This window comes from Trichechus manatus, unplaced genomic scaffold (assembly GCF_000243295.1).
Source record: "Trichechus manatus latirostris isolate Lorelei unplaced genomic scaffold, TriManLat1.0 scaffold00073, whole genome shotgun sequence".
NCBI classification, from domain to species: Eukaryota; Metazoa; Chordata; class Mammalia; order Sirenia; family Trichechidae; genus Trichechus; species Trichechus manatus.
The window spans coordinates 1,770,595-1,777,112 of NW_004444009.1; positions in this window are offsets into that span (position 1 = coordinate 1,770,595).

Genomic DNA, 6,518 nt, shown 5'->3' on the forward strand with positions numbered 1-6,518 from the left:
AGTTCTTCAATGATCCTCTCTGTGTTTTCTATTTCCTCCCCTGTTCTGGAACTCTGATCACTTACAGATTTTTGCTTTTGATTGTATCCCACCTAATTCTCAGGATTTCTTCATTTTTCTTCATTCTTTTTTCTGATTTTTCCTCAGAGTTGTATCCAAGTATTTGTCTTCAATTTCGCTGATCCTATCTTCCACCGTTTCAAACCTGTTCCTCAGCCCTTCTATGACACTGTCCAATTCTGAAATCTTGTTATTTTATCTTTTTGATTTCTAATTTTTTTTGTATGCTTTCTAGTTGTGAATTTATTTTAGCATTTTGTTCCTCTATTATTTTCTTGAATTCTTCCATTTTTTTGTCTTCCATTTCCATGAATTTGTCTATTTTTTCATCATTTTTGTCTGCTTTTTCTTCAACTCTTGGATAATTCCCTATCAGTTTGGCCTAGTGCCTTTTCTTCTACTGTAAAGTCATCTGGTGTTCTATTTTGGATGCCTACTGGAACCACTCTGTCCTTTTTTTGTAAATGTTCTGATATTGCCTGCTGTTTTGGGGGCATTCAGTGGTTATTTTCCTCTTTTATTGATTGTAGGTTTGTTTGTGTAGTCCTGCTTTTTTGTTTTATTTGGTTATGTTTGAGTAGAAAGGCTGTGCATTCTTTGTTGTTTGCCGTTTGTGGGCACGATACTTTTCACCTCCTTCTCCAATGGGCAGGGTCAGTCACTCAGGTATGGTACAGCAGGGCAGGTCCAGCTGAAGGGGAGTTGCTAGGATGGGTTGTTTGTGGCATGTACTGAGGCTGACAGTGTGGACCGGTGATCAGTGCAGAGCAGGTTCCAGTAGGCTGTGCCTGTGCTGCTTGGAGTGTGATGTTCAGTGCACGGTGCAGTTAGGCAGGAAAGAGGAGATAGATTGTGATGTGTGGAGCTAAGGTGGGTATGGGGAAGAGGAGAGAGAAGAGAGAGGAACAGAAGTCAAAAACAAAGAAACAAAAATAAAAAAGAGTGCTAAGGGAGCTTGCTGTTGGAGTGGAGAGATGAAAGACTCAGAAATGGGGAAAAACAGAAATTAAAAAAAGAGGGTAAAAGAAAAAAATGAATAAATTGAGAAACTGGAAATGAAGAAAGACAAAAAGGGAATAAGAGAGAGAAGAAAACAAAACAAAGAAACAAAAAAAAACAAAGGAAAAAAAAAAAAAACAAGAAAAAAGAAATGCTCCCAGGGATGTCCCTGTGCATCTGCATAGAGTAAGGGAGTAGCTTCCAAGCCGCTCAGTACAGCCCAGGTAGAAGGGGCTCCCAAGCTGAGAAAAGAAAAAGAAAACAAACAAACAAATCTAAATAGAACAAATCAGAGCAAACAAACAAAAAAGTCCCAGGGGTCCCACCAGCGTGGTAGCATGGGCCAGGAAGCAGTTTCACAGTTGAGCGGTGTTTCGCAGCCTTTCAGGAAGAAGCAAAGATGGCACATGGAGCCAGGTATTTGAGAGAAAGGAGGGGGAGGTGGTGAGACGCAAGGAAGAAATTTAAAGAAGCGGAAAAAAGCAACACCAGCAGCCAACAAAAGGCACTTAGGGAGCTGGCCAGTGCCGGTGGGTGGAATCCAAGCAACACTGGGATGATGCTTGTGCTTCCCGGCCAAGAGACTATGGCTGCAGGAAGCCGAGGAGGCTAAGTGGGAGTGAAGAAGGGTAGGGTGTAGGAAAGGGTATATCACTGGTTACTGGTTGTTCTATCTTCTGCTGGAAGCTCTGTGAAGCTGCTTTCTTGTACCCCCTGTTCACAGATCTCTGATAGGAGTCCAAGGTGGTGGATATGTGCTGCGGTAGCTGATAGGGGACCTCTGCATGTATCTGTCCTTGCTCTCTGTTCTTGGTCAGTTTCTTATTGCATTTGGTGCTTGGCTGAGTTCTTTATCTCTTCATTTGATGCTTAGGGTTTCAGGATTGATGTGTGACTCTGTTTGACTTAGTTTTTCTGATCTTTGATGTGGAGGGACGGCGTGGTGCTTCTGACTATATCAGGGCTTGTTTTTTTTCTAAATTACTTTTCAATCTCTTCTCTTGTTATAGGTCTCTTCAGATTTTCAACCTTGGTTTGTGTTAGTTTAGGTCGGTAGTGTATTTCTAAAAATTTGTCCATTTCCTCTAGGTTTTCAAATTTGTTGGAGTACAATTTTTTTGTGGTATTCTATTATGATCCTTTTTATTTCAGTTGGGTCTGTTGTAATGTCTCCCATTTCATTTCTTCTTTGGGTTATTTGCATCCTCTCTTGTTTTTCTTTTGTTGGTTTGGCCAATGGTTTGTTGATTTTGTTGATCCTTTCAAAGAACCAACTTTTGGTTTTGTTGATTCTTTCTATTGTTTTTCTATTCTCTATTTCATTTATTTCTGCTCTGATCTTTATTATTTCCTTTCTTCTGGTGGCTGTGGGCTTTTTTTTTTTTTTTTTTTTTTCTTATTTGTTTGAGTTGTGTAGTTAATGTTTTGATTTTGTACCTTTCTTCTTTTTTGATGTGTGCATCTATTGCTATAATTGTCCTCTAAGGACTGCCTTTGCTGTGTCCCAAAGGTTTTGGTATGATGTGTTTTCATTCTAGGAAATTTTTTATTGTATCTTTGACTTCTTCTATTACTCAGTGGTTTTTAAGGAAGATGTTATTCAGTTTCCATGTATTTGATTTTTTTCCCCTTGCTCTTCCTGTTATTAATTTTTACTTTTATGGCATTGTGATCAGAGAAGATGCTTTATATTATCTCAGTGTTCTGGATTTTGTTGAGGGTTCCTTTGTGGCTTAAGATGTGGAGACCACAGAGTTTTCTTGCTGGACATTTTCCTCTGTGGCTGGAGTTGCACCTCTCTCTCTCTACCTCCCTCTCTCTCTCCTCACCGGGCTGCCCCCACCCTCACAAGCTTATACAGTCAGTCCTCCAAATCCATGGATTCCAATTGCAGATGGAAAATATTCCCAGAAAAAAAAGCTCCAACAATCAAAACTTGAATTTGCCACTTGCCAAGCACTACACTGAATCTGCATGAGTGATGTGTAGGCATACCCTGTTGTAACCTCCTGCCATCTCACAGATCCTCAGTCTCTCTCCGGCACTCATTGTTTGAGCATTGTTCACATCATGTCTCCTTCCTTCACTACGTATATTGTGTGCACCCTTTGTTTCTGTGAAAAAAAAAAAAATGGCTCCTAAAAAACAATTACGTGGTCAGAGCAATCCCTCAAAGGCTAGGTGTGAGGGGGTTGAGGAAAGCAAGAGGAAGGAGTTTCAGGCTAGTAAGAGATGGCTGGTTAGCTCTATAAAGAGCTACAGCTTCAAGAACTTCAAGATCACGGGAGAATCAGCATCACCTGATGCCCAGGCAGCATCAGCATCCCAGAAGAGCTGAAGAAACTCAGAGAAGAGAAAGACTACTTTCCAGATCAAGTCTTCAATTGTGATGAAAACTATTTACATAGCATTTACATGGTATTAGTTATGACGAGTAATCTAGGGATGATTTAAAGTATACAGGAGGATGTACATAGGTTATACTACACCATTTTATATAAGGGACTTGAGCATCCTCGGATTTTGGTATCTTCTGGGGTCCTGGAACCAATCCCTCATGGATACCGAAGGACAACTGTATATATAGATATAGAGATAGAGATAGAGGTAGACATAGAGATAGAAATTTCAAGGGATTGGCTCATGTGATTTTTGGGAGCCGGCAAGTCCAAAATTCATAGGTCAGGTGATAGGCTGGAGACCCCTACTGACTCATGGAATTGTGGGGGCCTGGAAAATCCAAAATCTGTAGGTCAAGTGGCAGGCTGGAGACTTCCACAGGCTTGTCTCCCAAGATCTGTAGGTCAGGTGATGGGAAGAGTGCAAAGGTGAGAGAGAGCGAGTTTTGCCAAAATAATCTATTTATAGTCTGAAGGCAGACCACACCCTAAGGAAACTCCCTGTCAATTAATTGGATGATTACATTATCTTAGATTACATTATGGAACAGCAACTAGATTAGTGTTTGGCCAAACCACTGGGAATCATAACCTAGTCAGGTAGAGACTTAACATTAACCATCACAGTGTGCTAGGGATAGACTTAAAGAAACAACTAATTCATCCTTTTGTACTGTTTTGATTGCTCATTTCCCCTATTGATCTACCATTATCTGTAACTTGTGATAATCTTATGCAGAACTATTTTAAGGAAGTTTGCTGTTGGCTAGCTAAATCCTAATCTTCCTCAGGCCGGTCTCCATTGGTATTGCATCTTAAAGAGGATTTAACACAATCTCCCAATATATTTTATCACCAGTATCAATATTATCATACCACTTATTTACATAAAGTAGTTGAATCTTACCAGCAGTGCAAGTGTTACCCATGTTGCAATATGTTCATGGCACAATTTAGGTTCATTACAGAATAATCAGTAAAAATTACAGAGGTATTTGTTATGCCTTCCTAACAGAATCAGCCCTTGCTTATATACTACATATTATTATGGACAGGTATCATTACAAGTGTTCATGATTTAGTTATTTATGGGTTCCAGGTCAATTGGGGACAAAGCAAATCACCAGGTCTCAGTTCATAGGCTCATACTGAAATTTATTTCCATTGTGTGCTGTTACACAGTATTCTATAATTATAAGATATTAGTATGATTATAGGTTCTTTGGGTCGCAGGACACAAAACAAAGATGCTTGGATAGATAAAAGGCAGAACTTTTTGTTGCTTACAGCTCTGAATGAGAGAAGGCTGTCACACAGGGCAACCCAAAACAGGGTAACAGCAATCTGGAAGTGTAGATGGCTTATTTATGGCAAGTGAGGTGGGGTGCCCTAGGTTTTGCAGGTTTCCTGGGGATTGGGTATTTTGAATAATTCCATGGGTCCAAGGAAGAAGGGATCATCCCTGGTGTTAGATACCTGGGGCCTCTGGCAGTTGGGTATGTGAGTGTGGCCCAGGAGTGTCAGAGCCTGATAAGGGAAGTAGTTGCAGTGTGGATTTAGCAAAACTGTTCCACGAGTGTTAGGGCCTGACAAGGGAAGTAAGCTGGAGGTTGCAGATTGCCTGCAAAAGGGAATTGAGAGTTTTCAGCCATAATCTTAAAACTGGGTCAAGACAGCACTTAGGAAATGTTGTATTACACATGACTGGGCCCACGTCCCTACTATGGGAAGGACACAGTTGTTATTCAGAATAGTTTCTAACCCTGCTAGATATGCTACACACCATGTCTTATTCTGATCAATTCTTGGGCTGAAGGCAGTCGTAGTGTATCAGTGTAAATTACAAGCGCTCCCAGAAAAATCCCGTAAGTTTTGAGGTTTATAAGATTCCAATAGGTATGTCCCTTGTGCCTCAGCTGCTAGGAGGAGGATCATTGTCCCAAGCCAACTTCAGCCTCCATCAGTATTAAAATACACAAGAGCCCCTTTGGGTCAGGGTACGAGCCCTTTTCCAATGCTGGATCCTAGAATTATCCAGTATTATTTTTTGAGTATGCCTGGCCCACTTCACTAAAACCTTATCATCTTTCCTGACTGACTCCCACCCTTTGCCTACCTACCTCCTGGAAGAGAATTCCCTCTAATCTGCTTATTCTAAGTTAATATTTTTTTTCTTCTGCATGTCATTCCTCATTATAAGTGAATTCAACTTTTCCATGATCCCCAGACTGACACCTATTTCCCCTAAAGCCCTTTTCCATCTTGTGGGCCAATGTTTTTTAACCCACCATTGTTTCCATTGTGTAATAATGGCTGAGTACAGTTAGGATACATGTTTTGCACCCTAAAATGTTGGATCCTCCATACTAGGGTTAGATGAGTGATAGCCACGTATAGATGTAATTTAGTTTGCGCAGGCCGTAAAGCCTCCCATCGTCTTCCTCATTTCAGGGTGTGGATGTTCCCTGAGAAAATTCAGACCCACCATGTAGTACCTACTGATTTATTCCCATCAGCAATCCATTGTCTTTTTCTATTGTGTTTCATAGCTTTCCATCCGTAAAACCAAGGGTGACATAAATTTATGCACAGCTCACTGTGGCATGTTGGTCATGTTTCAGGTATATTTTGCCCATAAAACCAGAGGACTTTCTAAGCATTTGATCATCAGCATTTAGATTTACACAGTAATTAGTCTGCCAGGAGTTTTTACATTGTACAGTCTGATGGCCCAGTAGGGAGTAGCTCCTGGAAATTCCCTCCCCAGTGATATCCTTTGTAATAGAAATAACATGAAACAAGAGTCAAAAATTACTGACACATTCCTGTGTTCCACTCAATCATTAACAATTAGTCCAGTTCATCATCACGTTGTATGATAAAAATGCCTCCCTGAGTAATGCAACTCAGGTTTGCTGGCTTCCATTCAACCTGGTCCGGTTCCAAAAACAGGGTGGTCTTGGCAAACATACGGCTTCACCCTTTCAAGTATTTAGTATAATTGTGCTAAGAGACAATAGCAACATTTTGCTCTGAGCCTCTCTTGAGGCACCAATGTAA